We start from the raw sequence: 14,704 nt of genomic DNA, 5'->3' as shown, positions 1-14,704 counted from the left end.
GGGTGATGCGGGGGACGGTCAGGCGAAGTTCATTGGAGGAGCGGAGTGAGCGGCTTGGTGTGTATCTCTGAGTAAGATCAGAAATGTAGGTTGGACAGGTTTTGTGGATGGATTTGTAGGTCAGACACAATATCTTGAATCTGATTCTGGACTGGATAGGAAGCCAGTGGAGGGATTCACGGAGGGGAGCCGCCCTGGTGGAGCGATGGGAGGAGTGGATAATTCTGGCAGCCGCATTCATGATGGACTGCAGTGGGGCTATTCGGGTCTTAGGGAGTCCAGACAGAAGGGCATTGCAGTAGTCGAGGCGGGAAATTATGAGGGCATGGATGAGGAGTTTGGTGGTGGCAGGGGTCAGGAAAGGGCGAATCTTACAGATGTTACGAAGGTGGAAGTTGCAGGACTTTGTGAGGTTTTGGATGTGGGGAGTGAAGGAGAGTGCGGAGTCCAGGGTGACACCCAGACAGCGGGCTTGAGAGGTAGGGTGAATAGTAGTGTGGTTAACAGTGACCTGCACATCTGGGAGGTCCAGGGATGACCGGGGTGGGAAGATCATAAATTCCGTTTTGTCTAGATTTAGTTTTAGGAACCTAGCGGACATCCAGGAGGAGATGGCAGATAGGCAGGAGGAGACCTTGTCCATGGTAGTGGTGGATATGTCAGGGGTGTGGAGATAGATTTGGGTGTCATCTGCATACAGATGATAGTTAAAACCCATGGAGGAGATAACCTTGCCAAGGGAGGATGTGTATAGGGAGAACAGTAGGGGGCCAAGGACCGAGCCTTGGGGGACTCCCACTGAGAGGTGGTTGGGGGTGGACGAGGACTCATTGAAGGAGGTCGTGAAGGAGCGGTTGGAGAGGTAGGATGAAAGCCAGGTCAGGGCGAGATCGTGGTACCAGCAGTCTCTGGTCCTTAAGGGGCCAGGGACTGCTGGCAAGTAAGGGGTTAAAATCCTTAGGTTTTCCACAGTGAGCCTTTATTCACCGTACATGAAGCAAGGAGTAAGGATATCAGGATGTCAGTGTCTCAGAATTATGTTCACAATGATCCTGCCTAGTATGCTAACTGCATAGCGCAGTGAAGTGGAGCTAGAATGAGGATGTGATCTTAAAAAATAAATGTTAAGAAAAATGCAAGCTGTACTTTTAAAAGTTTTTAAGTGAACCTAATTAGGAGAAGGTGAGGAGTATGGATGGAGGATCTTATATCAGTTCCTCTTTAAAACATTTTAGGGTGCACTTTTAGGGTCCATCTCCATTGCACTGCGGATTAATTCTGCATGTCCGCTCACGAGTTCACTACCCGTACAATTCTATGGGTCTGTTCACATCTCTGCATCCCAAGGAATCGCTGCATGAAGGCTTTGAATTAATATGTATGGGTATGTTGGCTTGAGCCTGCACAGCTCGATGCCACGTCAGCTTTACACAGTGTTCGTTGCATCATCTGTTCATTTTCACCTCATGGGTTGAGATCTCCATGATCAAGGAGTCTCCTGATTATCTGGACAATCACTGCAGGAAACTGTAAGCCAATGTTTGACTATATTCACACTGTATGCATGTGCTTGCTACTTTTATAGTGACATCATTAACATGTTGAGCCCGATTTGCCTCATATCAGAACTCATTGATTGACTCATATTGAGGTAGATAAAAACTTTTTATTTATTCCTGTGGAACTATGGTCTCTAGCCATATACTGACAACCTGTGAGCATAAGATTTTGCCATCCATGGACTGTTTGCAATATGCTTCCATACATCCTTTCTTGAAGTAACACAAAAGTTTGCTTTCCTAAAACAGAAAGAATTTGCGATAATACAGGTTGGAGTGAGCTCGAGATGTCTCCCAGGCACCACTGCTGAATATATGCAAATTAACCATTGTACCCTTAGAAGCTAAACACACCTCCAGAACCGCTGGAATGCAATGATGTGTCAGCTTGTTAATATGTACAGAGCCATAATAATCCAACATGCATACAGACTGTTTCGGATTGTTTGATCCTCATCAGTGCATGGCATGGATTAATTTGGCTCTATGGAGTAGGGCTTGTAAATCCGAGAGGCACAGACTAACCAGCAAGCTCATGGTGACCCAGAACTCATTGGGGTGTGTAAGGGACTACAATGGTCCTAAAAGCCCCCCTCATTGGGGTGTGTAAGGGACTACAATGGTCCTAAAAGCCCCCTCATTGAAGTAACAACTTGGTATATGTGGCTGCAAAAAGATTCTTTGGTCTACGAAGCTTGCCGATTTCTGGCAGCAGTTCATACTGGTCTGCATCAGAGCATCATAATTCTCAAGCTCCCTTATGGACAGGTTTCCGTTATATATTTGAAGGAAATGTTTTGCAATTGCTCGTATTGAGAGACTATCTCCATTTGGAAGCATTTGTTGCATCTGCATAAGTTAACATTCAGAGACTATACCAGTTTGGTCCATATTGAATGCTTACAACATATATTGGGGGCAATTACCGCCGCTATTGGGAATCAGGAGCCAGAAGAACTAATGCATAATGATCAATAGGCCTATTGCACACTTTGGTATCTATGACATATGCTGAAAGTGTATTACTGGCAACTTAACAGAATATATATATATATATATATATATATATATATATATACCACTCACTTCAGAATCCGTATTGTTATTCTGATGGTAACATACCAAGTTTTTTTTCTTGTTCTCGGGTTCTCTTGTGTTTCTTCTGACTAGAATGTCTTTGCTTTGCTCCTTGATGTGAACGCCAGTGGCATTTAATGTATGTTGTTATTTGGTGCTCTATTCAATACGTTGTATTTCTACTGCTGCCTTTATCTTTATCTGCCTGTATCTTTTTTTATACTTTTCCAAATAAACTTGCTAGGTTTAAAAAAACAAAAAACAACTCCCTGACACATTGAGTTTGGGTACAGAAGGGTTTCTGTTGTTTTACACTTTGTTATAACATACGCAGTGTCCATTGCAGTTCACACACATTAAACTTGTGGGTTATGCAACGTGCACAGTGTGAATCCAGCCTTAATAATTGCGCAAATCTGTACATTTATGACTTACATATGGAATTCACGTGAGGGCTCTAAATAAAAATAAATAAATGAAAAAAAAAAACGAATAAAATGTGTAATGTTATTAAAATGATAGCCTATGCATGCTGTGTTTAAGAGGTTTTAAAGGTTTTCACACAGAATCTATCACGTAATTGTTTTGATGAATTCAACAGCTGTAAAAATATATGTCTGCATCAAAACACAATTATTCAGATTGAACTCTGGATTATTGTATTTACAGACTCTATGCAGGGTTTTTTTTTTTTGTTTTGTTTTTTTCATTATCCATTTGGTGCCAGAAGGAAAAAAAGAGGAAAGGGAAATATGTAGATATGAGGAAACAACTGTGACAGATTTCTGCTGACAATTATACAGTTTGCACCAAGAAAAAGCAGAGCCTAAGCAAAGTGAAAAAAACAACTCACTGTCAGTATGATCTGCTACACATTTAGATGGCATCATCAGGTTCCATTAGAGCACCATTACAATATGCCATTATAGGATGTGTTTTCTACTCAAAGGCTCTTATTAAATTCACTTTTTCTACCAAGTTTTGTCCAAGATGAAGTTTTCACACTTTAGCAATAAAATGCCTTTTAAAGGTGCACCTGAACTAAGAGGGGTATGGTGGATGCCATATTTATTTTCTTTTAAATAGTACCAGTTGCCTGGCAGTCCTGCTGTTTTATTTGGCTGCAGTGTCAGAATCGCACACCTGAAATAATCAAGTGGCTAATTCAGTCAGACTCCTGTCAGAAATATCTGATCTGCATGCATGTCCAGGGTCTATAGCTAAGAGTATTATGGTGGGAACACACTAGGCGTTGTGTGAAAGGTTGTGTTTTGCTGCATATGCTTTTGTGCGTTTTGAGAGCGTTTGCATTCTGCACATGTGTTTTTCTTACGTTTTAATGCGTTTGCATTTCGTGCGCAAAAATTGCATATGTGTTGTGAGTTTTGTATGCAACTCACTAAGAAGTCAACAGGAAGCAGAAATACATCATCACTTTTTTTTCTTAAACACATACAAAAACGCACTAAAGTGCTATACCTCTGCGTCACCACTGACATACATTAGGTGCATTGTAGATGCGTTTTGGAAAAATATGCAGTAAGTTCAGAGTTTTTAAAGAAGCACATTACAGAATGCGAACATATGCGTTTTTTCATGCGGCTCATTGACTTATTGTGTGCGTTAACGCTAGCGTTTTCTTCTCTTAGAAACAAAGGCTCAGCAGGACACCCAGGCAATCTGCATGATTTCACAGGAAAATAAAGGTCAGCCCACATATACATTTTTCGGTACTTATCCGTTAGCCGGGCGCATCCGGCAGGTGGCGCTAATTACTATTCCCCCTCCATGCCGACATGGATAGTAGGGAAAGATGTAACTCTGGTGGAGTTTTGTCGCCACCTAGAGGATGCGCCCGGCTAACGGATAAGTACCCATTTTTCACCTAATTTTCGGTACTTTTCAATTACAGAGTGCTGAAACGTTATTTTAAACAGAAGATGAAAACTTGCAGTGTGATTTTTATTATTCTGACTTCATCTTGCAATAGGTAATTTACATGCACTAAGAAAATCAGAAAGAAGCACATGCAATAAAAAAAATAAAAATAAAAAAGCCTTTACTACTCCCAGACCAGTATCCAGCATGCAACAACAAGGCCCTATTTCTGATTGGTTATGGTAAATGTGGCCACTCATGATATAGTTCTTTATATTTCTTTTCAATCCGAGAAGTACAATCAAGTCCCCAAAATTATGAATATTATGAATAAAAAGGATTGAAAATGCTAAAAAGAGCTTTCCATTCTTCTGTACCGCCAGTCATTTTTATTAAATTACTGTAAAATCAGATCTTTTTATTTTGTGGCCACCAAAAGGCAGAACTAACACCTGTACCCAGAGGCTTATCTAGAGATGTGCAGGCGTAGCTAATGCCCTGGGCGCCGCCTCCTTCCAGGAACTTTGGGGGGGTGCAGGTCTCTCCTCCTTCCTGTGCAGTGCAGAGAGCACAGGAAGAGTTGCAACGTTATGTGAGAGGACGGAGCAGCTTCCCTCCCCCTTCCCTTCAGCAGTGTGATCCTATTACTGCAGCTGCCATCACACTGCTGAGCAGAGATGATCAGTAACCGGCTGCTCAGGGCTTCTCTGCTGTGGAATCCTGCTTCTCCGTTTTGCCTGCTTTCCCTGCCTTCTCCTCAACTGCTGTGGACAGTTCCAGCAGCAATTTCCCCACCACAGGTAAGAAAAGTTCAGCGGCAGGCAGGTCTGCATCTTTCCCCTTCTATAGCTGCTCTGCAACTCCCTGGCTGGTCTTCCTGCTTCTCTAAACAGACCCAGCCGGACGATTACAGAGTGGCTGCACGAAGGGGAGAGATGCAGATTTGCCTGTGCAGTAGAGGACAAAAGAGGAGGCACCGCTTCTTTAAAATCCGTGTGTCTCTCCTTCCATTGCAGATTTGCCTGTCACTGAACTTCTGTGTTACACGTGGTGGGGAAATGAGTGCTGGATAATCCGGCCACAGCCCTCCCTGAAGTATAGGTAGCTGTCTCTTCTTCCCCCCCCCCCCCTCCCATATAGGAAGCCTCTCTCATCCTAACCCCTCATCACGCCTCTCCCCCTCCACTCCTTATCCCTCATTCCCTCTCCTCAACCTGCCCAAAAATTGTATGGTGTGGATCCAGCCTTACCCCTCATTCTCCCCCTCCCCCATCCCTCTCTTTACTCCTTAGCCCTCACTCAACACCCCATTCCTCCCCCCCACCCCCCAGCAGCTGTGGGGTTTCTTGAGGGGGCGCAGTTACAGTGCTTGCCATAGGCGCCATCTTACCTAGGTACGCCACTGCCTGTACCACTGAAGTCTAGCTTTGATAATAACACTGCACATATGTATTGCGTGATACACCACTTCATATTTCCTTCCTTCTTTTAGGGGGGTCGACCTAACAAAATGGTGTACAATTTTTGCTGATTGCCCCTAGGTACACCATGCCTATTACATTTTGTCAAACAGAACAGTTCCACAGGAAATAAACCATATACGGAGTACAGTTAGCATGTCCCCTTCAGCATGCAGGTATGCTGCTATTGGCATAGAGGCAGCTGATAACAAGTGGCTGATACTGCTGCTGGCATAGTGGTGGCTGCTAATAAGTGGTTGCTGCTGGCACAATGGCAGCTGCTAATTTCTTCATGTTACTGGTGCTGGCATGGTGGCAGCTGCTAATCACTGCATGTTACTGCTGCTGGTATGGTGGCAGTTGCAAATTAGAGGTTGCGGTTGATTAATGGCTGTTGCTGGCTCAGTGGCAGCTGCTAAGTGGTGGAGGCTCCAGGCATAGCTGGCTCAGTGGCGGCTTAAAATTGGTGGCTGTGGCTTGCACAGTGGTGGCTGCGGCTTGCACAGTAGTGGCACAGCGACGGCTGCGGCCTGCACAGTAGTGGCACAGTGGTGGCTGTGGCTTGCACAGTAGTGGCACAGTGGTGGCTGCGGCTTGCACAGTGGTGGCTGCGGCTTGCACAGTAGTGGCACAGTGGTGGCTGTGGCTTGCACAGTGGTGGCTGCGGCTTGCACAGTAGTGGCACAGTTGTGGCTGCGGCTTGCACAGTAGTGGCACAGTTGTGGCTGCGCCTTGCACAGTAGTGGCACAGTGGTGGCTGCGGCTTGAACAGTAGTGACACAGTGGAGGCTGCGGCTTGCACAGTAGTGACACAGTGGTGGCTGCGCCTTGCACAGTAGTGACACAGTGGTGGCTGCGGCTTGCACAGTAGTGGCACAGTGGTGGCTGCGGCTCACACAGTAGTGGCACAGTGGTGGCTGTGGCTCGCACAGTAGTGGCTGCGACTTGCACAGTGGTGGCTGCGGCTTGCACAGTAGTGGCACAGTGGTGGCTGCAGCTTGGACAGTAGTGACACAGTGGAGGCTGCGGCTTGCACAGTAGTGACACAGTGGTGGCTGCGGCTTGCACAGTAGTGGCAAAGTGGTGGCTGCGGCTTGCACAGTAGTGGCAAAGTGGTGGCTGCGGCTTGCACAGTAGTGGCACAGTGGTGGCTGCGGCTTGCACAGTAGTGGCTGCGGCTTGCACAGTAGTGGCACAGTGTTGGCTGTCCCCGCCCTCACCACATCACTGTCTCTGTTCTGCCTTGCTCTACTCCTCCTCGATCAGAACTCCTGTAGCCAAACTACTCCTACGCCTGTAGAAAAATATGTCTGCAAATACAGATGCCATTTTTTTGCATCTTAATTAGTAATCACTATGGAACTACACACTATAGACAAGGGGGAGGGGGAAGCAGAGCAGCGACATAAGTTGGCCCCTGTATGCAGTGCTGCAACAATAGCCTGCGGGCTGCATGGAATTTATAACAGATGAATGCTTCAGGGGGGCCACCTAAAAAGGCCCAGCAGGCTGCTTTGGCCCGGGGACCGAACTTTGGACATGCCTTCTTTTACATGTTAAAAACTGAAAATTTGCCACTGTTATCATAAGCTTTCTCTTACTTTTCCAGAATTATTTTAAATGCTAGATTCTTGTCACTTATATGCATCTCACAAGGCATAATGCATCCACCATTGTGTAACACACGTGAGGACCTGAAGTGAAATATAGCCAAATGTACAATAAAAGTGAGGCAATGTGGATTAGCTTATACGTAACTAGTTTCTGGCTGCAGCTGTGCATCTGAAAGAGCAGCAGCTGCTGGATCCTACAAGAACTGATTGAAAAATAATGAGGTTTTTTTTTTATATATATTATTTAGAATGTGTTGACTCCACAGACTCTGAACATAGTTCTGTTTCTTAGAAAAGTAGCATCCTTCAGGCTTCATATTTTTCACAATGGAACAAATAACGGGCTGTTTTGCAACATAATTTTCAAAGTTGCAAGCATTAGGAATGCCCAGAAATCACATGGCTTTATGGAGGGTGTTCCAGTGCAGTCCCCCCAAATTTCAGTTAGGGCTCTTTCCCACCAGAGCCTGTTTTCTGCTGTGTTACTCAAAGTCGAAACTTTGCATTAACCAATGTAAAATCAAAGTCCATAGACTTTCATTTTACCTTTCACACCCGACACTACGTTTCGGTGCATTGCGGTTCGACGCACCTGGGAGATTTTCCCGTCGGGTGAATTAATAGTTACCGCCGCTTATTGCTTCGCACCGCAACATCCCGATGACAGGCTGCAGGTTGTTCAACGCGAGCAGGAGAACGGCTCCTGCACACGTTGTTAGACGTGAAAGAGCCATGAGTACCAACCATGCAATAGCAGCAGCTTGTGGTTGGACATATTATGTATGCAGAAAACACTTTTTTGAGCACATCTGGTCTCTTGTGAATTATGACTCTAAAGAAATGGGTTTTGAAGGCTCAAAGAATAGCAGAAGCATTGTTTAACTTTCCAGGAGACACACACAAGTTTTGGGGGAACCGTTGTGTTTCCATTCTAAGTCTCAATGCCAAATCCATAATTCCTCACTCATCACAATCTAATCCTCTCTGAGGTTTGAACAGTGTTTTTGAACACTGAAAAAAATTGCTGTTGCATCTGCTCACATGTTAAGCCTGTTTGAGCAAGATGCCAAGTAAAGCCAAAATGTTGCATAAAGAGAGCCTTCTGTCTTCCTGTGACAACTCATTAGCCTTGGCAATACTGACAGTCATAACTGTGGTGTATGGCCTCTCTGAACATGCTTTATCATTCCCGACGTTTATGACGTCTACTACAAAAAGAAAATACAGCACACTGGCTTAGGGCCCGTTTCCACTACAAAATGATGTGAATGCGGCTACCTAGCCACATCGCATCACTTCTGCATCTCCCGTTGACGAAGTCAATTGAAAAGATGGGGCGCGGCTGCGGCGGATGCGGCCGTGCGAGAATCTGCAGCATGCTGCACATCGTCGGATCACTCCGCACAACATGCACGCAGTGAAAACTATTCCATTGCCGTGCATGTGTTTCAGCACACCTGCAGTGCGATGCAGCTATGTAGCCGCATCGCATCGCTCCTAGTGGAGACGGGTCCATAGCTTTGCAACACTGTATGCTTGCTGTGCCATTTCAAGAAATTCCTTACCGCGCTTCCAAATTGAGAAGGATATGGATTTTTCCTTTTAAAATAATGCCAACTTCCTGACTCTCCTGTTGATCCTGTGTCTCAAATACTTTTAGCCACAGCCTCTCAACAAGCATGCAGGTCAGGTGCTCTGACTGAAGTCAGACTGGATTAGCTGCATGCTTGTTTCAGGTGTGTGATTCAGCCACTACTGCAGCCAAAGAAATCAGCAGGAAAGCCAGGCAACTGCTATTGTTGCCATATCCCTCTCAGTTAAGTTTCCCTTTAAGGAGGACACCAAGGCATTTCCACTGCTTACAAGCAAAAATATGCCCGTAAAAATGTGCTCCGGAAACAGCAGCTAGTAGAATACTGGTAAAGTTACGGATATCCTGTTATTAGGCTCTGTGTAATTACAATAGTAAAATATTGGTAATATTTACAGATATTTTACTATCATCGAACCTGACCCTATTCTCACTTGAACACTCCGCTCTATTGATGCCTAACCAAACAAGCGGTGCTTAACCCTAACTGACCCTCTACCCATGCCTAACTCTAACCACCAATGCCACCACCATATGCACCCATGTTGATAGCCATTATCAGCGGCTATAACAGAAGAAGAAAGTCAGCCGGCACCGTCAGATAGAATGCTCTTTTAGAAATTTATTATAGCTCTGTCATCTAAACAGCATAACGTTTCGGAGTCACAGCTCCTTTTTCAAATGCATGACAGGTTTGACCATATATCTACACATATAGCTCTTTTTATACCCACCAACCCTTCCTTTTAGCCAATAGGTTTGTCCCAGTCTCACCACCAATCACAGTCTCCGCTACTATGCGGACCTGATGGGGAACTGGTTACTTCTCTGGTGAACCAATCACCTATGCAGAAACACCTCACGTGTTCGGAGAGAGAAGAGGAGCCGGATTAAGAGTATGATTTATTGCCTTTTTTATGATCTATGTGTTCCACTAATTGTTGCTGTCTATCTCTGTCTGTTGCAGATGTTCGGAGTTGGGGAACGGAGACTCTTTAAGCCGCCTGTCAGGATACTGGCTATTCCATCCTCTGAACATCTCGTTCAGTAAGCCTTTTGATGTTCCCTGGCTACCCACTGGGGGGGGTGTCCGCGACCACCTCTCGCCTCTTGGGCGGTCGGCCTCTCTGGCTCTACTGCGGCGTTGTGTGGGCGCCTGATGGACGGCAGACGCGTTTTATATGCGGTCTGCGGTCGTCCGGTGTGTGCCTGCGGTGCGGTTTGAGCTGGAGGGCTGGCAGCGCAGGTGACATCGGGGGTGCGGGGGGACGATTGCATGTCGCCCTTGACTCGACACTCCATGGCCCGACTGGACGCTACTGCTGCTTCGCGGTGGTGGACGCCAGCGGGTTGCCATGGTGATGCGGAGGCTTGGGTGGCGGCGGTTGGTCCGCTCGCAAGTGGCTTCCCCTCAGGTGGGCGGGCCTATGGGACATCACACACCCACTGGCTATGCGCCAGTGGAGAGGTATCCGAGCCCTGTCTCCCATCAGGTCCGAGGACCTGGGGGTGGAGACGAGGGCATGACAAGCGGCGGGGGGGGGGGTCCGCTATGACGAGCGGAGGCGCCCTATCCCGGCTCCTCTTCTCTCTCCGAACACATGAGGGGCTTGATTCACAAAGCGGTGCTAACTGTTAGCACGCCTGTGAAAACCCCCTTAGCACGTCTAAACAAGCTTTTCGCGCATAAAACTTTACGCGCGCAAAACTTTATGCGCGTAAAACTTTACGTGCGTACTGCACAGAGCGCAGGGCGCACCGCGTGAAGTGCCCATTAAAGCCTATGGGACTTAGCGCGCGTAAAACTTTGCGCGCGCAAAGTTAGCGCGCGATCTGATTGAGAAATCCGGTGCTAACCTACTTAGCACCCTGGTTAGCACGTCTAAAGACTTTAGACGTGCTAAGTAGGTTAGCACCGCTTTGTGAATCAAGCCCGAGGTGTTTCTGCATAGGTGATTGGTTCACCAGAGAAGTAACCAGTTCCCCATCAGGTCCGCATAGTAGCGGAGACTGTGATTGGTGGTGAGACTGGGACAAACCTATTGGCTAAAAGGAAGGGTTGGTGGGTATAAAAAGAGCTATATGTGTAGATATATGGTCAAACCTGTCATGCATTTGAAAAAGGAGCTGTGACTCCGAAACGTCATGCTGTTTAGATGACAGAGCTATAATAAATTTCTAAAAGAGCATTCTATCTGACGGTGCCGGCTGACTTTCTTCTATGCTTCAGGAGTGGTGGTCCTACAGCCAAGGCACGTCTTCGTTCTATTTGGACAGTGAGTGCATTTCTACAAATACTTCAGCGGCTGTAACAGGAAATATGGGCTGTCCGCAATGCAAGCGGTGACTACAAATAGTGGCCGCATTTTCCTGTTATAGCAGCTAATCACCGCTATTAACGTGGGCGTCAATGAAGGAACCCAAATTTTAAAAAATCCACGGAGGAAAGATGCTGGCGGCTGATGACGCTCTGTAGGGGGTGGATTTTTATTTTATACCTTTCAGTTTCCCATCAGGTCCTCTTAGGGCCCTTTTCCACTAGCGCAAACGTATCCACTACGTATTCCACTACGCCGAATCGTAAAGTCGCAAACCGCTAGCGATTTTACAATCGCTACGGTTTGCTTTTTAACATAGGAATCGCGGTAGGTCATTTCCACTACCGCGATTCGTTTTTGACAGGAACGCGAACGCGCGGCGGAGCGATATTTGCCGCGATTTTGCTATGCAGTGCATAGCATAGCAAAATCGCGGCGACAAACGGGAAATCGCCAGTAATTGCGACTCAGCAATCGCTAGCGTTCAGCGTGAACGCTAGCGACTGCTAGTGGAAAAGGGCCCTTAGTGTGCACTAATCTCCTGATTGGTCGCTCTGGTTGCACATGCAATATGATTGATCTATTTGGATATGAGTTTGGGTATATAAGACTGCACGTTTGTGCAGATCATTAGAGAGTGCTTGCAGCGCAAGAAAGAAGTTTGATACTTCGAAAAAGCGGGCTGTAGCTGACCACAGCTGACCACAAACCCACCTTTCACATGTGATTTTTATTGCATAATTTATTGCTACTCTTTTTAGCAGTGCTGCTGACTTTTTTGCTTTGTTGCGGATTCTGGAGGACAACAGAATCCTTGTCAGCTATAGCATGCTGAATCTCCATTGGAGTGCTGGGTTTACCTTGTTTTCTGCTTCCCCAAGTAAAGACATCATGCACTATTGCATTGTAAAACCAGATCCATGCAAGCACAGCCAAACATCTCCACTGAACGTAGTAAAGTATTTTTTGGCATTTTTTCCAGAGTTTAGTTCCCAAGCAAAGTGTACATATACTTGAGGCATAAAAACACTTAGTAAAAAGCATAAAAAAACCTATGATTTTCCAGGTATATAAAAACATTCAAGTAATGCTAAGGGCCCTTTCACACTGGTGCGGTGAGTTTGGTCATTTTATGGCACAACAACGGTAGGCTAATGAAAGCCTAAAGGTGCTTTCATACAGCATGCTGGGCGTCGGAAGTCGCCGATCTACAGTGTGCATACCAATGTTACCGCGCAAACTCTGCGATGACCAGTGGCAACATGTGGTGGACCGGAAGTCATGTAAGTCTATAGCAACGCAGGGATTTTAAAAAGGATGGTGGCGGCGGTGCAGCACGCATGCATAATTTTTACAATATGCTTCCGTGCACTTCCATATTTCCCAAACAGGAAGTGACTGCAAGCAAACGTCCCTTCCTGTTTGGATCTGAGCCAGACAGGGATTACCCTGTCCCCAAAGGCTTGTTTTTGGCGGTTAGAACTACCAGCCATTTTTGTTTGGTTAAATACCAAAATGCATATAATTTGCATAACATTTGCATGCAAACTGGAATTATTTCCATTTAATTGACCATTTCTATTAGCGGAGATGGATTTCTCAATGCTTGTGAAATAGAAAACTGGAACAGCTTCCTAACCATTGGGAATCAGAGTCACTTAACAGGTGACACATAACTGATTGCTTTAGGCAACTGTTCCACTCTTGCTTCAGCTTTTTTAGCACTGGTCTTGATGATAAAGTAGCCCCTCTGAATACCCCTGACCTACTTACAAAGAAATTACATTCTCTGCACAATGTGACCTGCTGTTCATTGCCTTACATCAGTGTGATCTAAGTTCATGGGGCTATATGGCAGAATTGTGCTCAGTCTGGATGCTGGGAGGTCAGGACCCTTCAAGACAAAGTACACAAAACAAGGTTTCACTGTCCTCAGCTGTGTCAGTGTGCTCATAATGAGTCTAAGCTTCTAAGTATATCTGAATAGTGTGCCTCAGCTTCCTAATGTCCCACATAGTGTGCATCAGCTTTCCAGTGCCCCAGCTTCCCAGTGTCTCATATAGCGTGTCATCTTCTCAGTGCCTTACAGCATGTCCCAGTTTCCCAGTGCCTAATACGGTTTTCCAACTTCCCAGAGCTCCCCATAGTGCATTCCCAAGTTCCCTATACTTTCATTATATGTTCCCAGCGTCTCTGTATCCCCATAGTGTGTCCCAAAAGGTTCCAGAGCCTCAGTGTTTCCACAAGTAGGTACATTCAAAAATAGTTTAGGTTAATTTGGGCACAGGGTGAAGCTGAAAGAAAGCTCACCCTGTTGCAGCCAGTCTCCTACCCGCAGTAAATACTATTCTCCGAGCTATTGCCGGCAGCTAAATTACCCTTGTCGGTTTGCTAATTTAGCTCCGGCTATTGCTGGCACCCAAATTAGTCACTAAAGCCAGAATTCCCATTGCGGCCTATGGAGGAACTCAAATCATTGGCCCAGTGCTGCGCCAAAAATAGCTGTTTCGTCCCCAAATTTCCCAACAGTATGTTCCAAGTTCCCAGCATCACCCAATAACCCCATGTTTCCCAGCATACATAGAAACTCTGACATTGACAGTCACGTACAAAAACTCTGACAGCGCACACTGAAAAAGACTGATGCAGACTGGCAGATTCACACTGACACAGATCCCATGACTACAATTCCTCTGTAGCGTGTGCGGTCCTGGCACCTACTCAGTGACCCCACCTCACTAAACTTCTGTTCAATTGCAGAAGAAGCATGTAAGTGTTCTCATTAATTTGCTAGCACTTCTGGAGGAAGTGGAGATATAAAGGTAAAGTTTTCCTGATAGACAGAATAGTGAACCTGGGAGAGGCAGTGCTGGACATGGAGGACAGAGGGATTGCTGGAGGTCTAAGAAAGAGGAGAGGACTGCTGAAGAGAAACTGCTAGAAAAGTGCAAGAGGTAAAAAGGAGAGAGAAGGGAGAAAAAGCTTGCGACCGCCCTGACTTATAGTGCGTTTGAGAACTTTGATGAAACATTTTCAATACCACCAATCTTTATTTAGCTTTACCCACTGTGAAGGCAGCATTGCCACTGTACTCAATGGTAGAATTGTCCCACAATGCTTCCTTCTGCTGGATATCGTCATAAAAAACAAACTAACATCTAGTTTATTAGAAGAAATTTTTGAGCGGCATTTAACGTTTAAGAAAATG

At 45.8% G+C, this 14,704-nt stretch overlaps 1 protein-coding gene across 1 annotated transcript in view; it reads right to left on the bottom strand.

The window, feature by feature from the left end:
* Positions 1 to 14,704, bottom strand: part of LPCAT1 (lysophosphatidylcholine acyltransferase 1) — a 102,851-nt gene that overhangs the window by 52,529 nt on the left and 35,618 nt on the right. The gene's annotated exons all lie outside the window — the stretch shown is intronic.

The sequence above is a fragment of the Hyperolius riggenbachi genome, chromosome 5, assembly GCF_040937935.1.
Source record: "Hyperolius riggenbachi isolate aHypRig1 chromosome 5, aHypRig1.pri, whole genome shotgun sequence".
Taxonomy (NCBI): Eukaryota; Metazoa; Chordata; class Amphibia; order Anura; family Hyperoliidae; genus Hyperolius; species Hyperolius riggenbachi.
The sequence above is the reverse complement of the archived record's forward strand: the minus strand, read 5'-3'. Positions and strand labels throughout refer to the sequence as shown.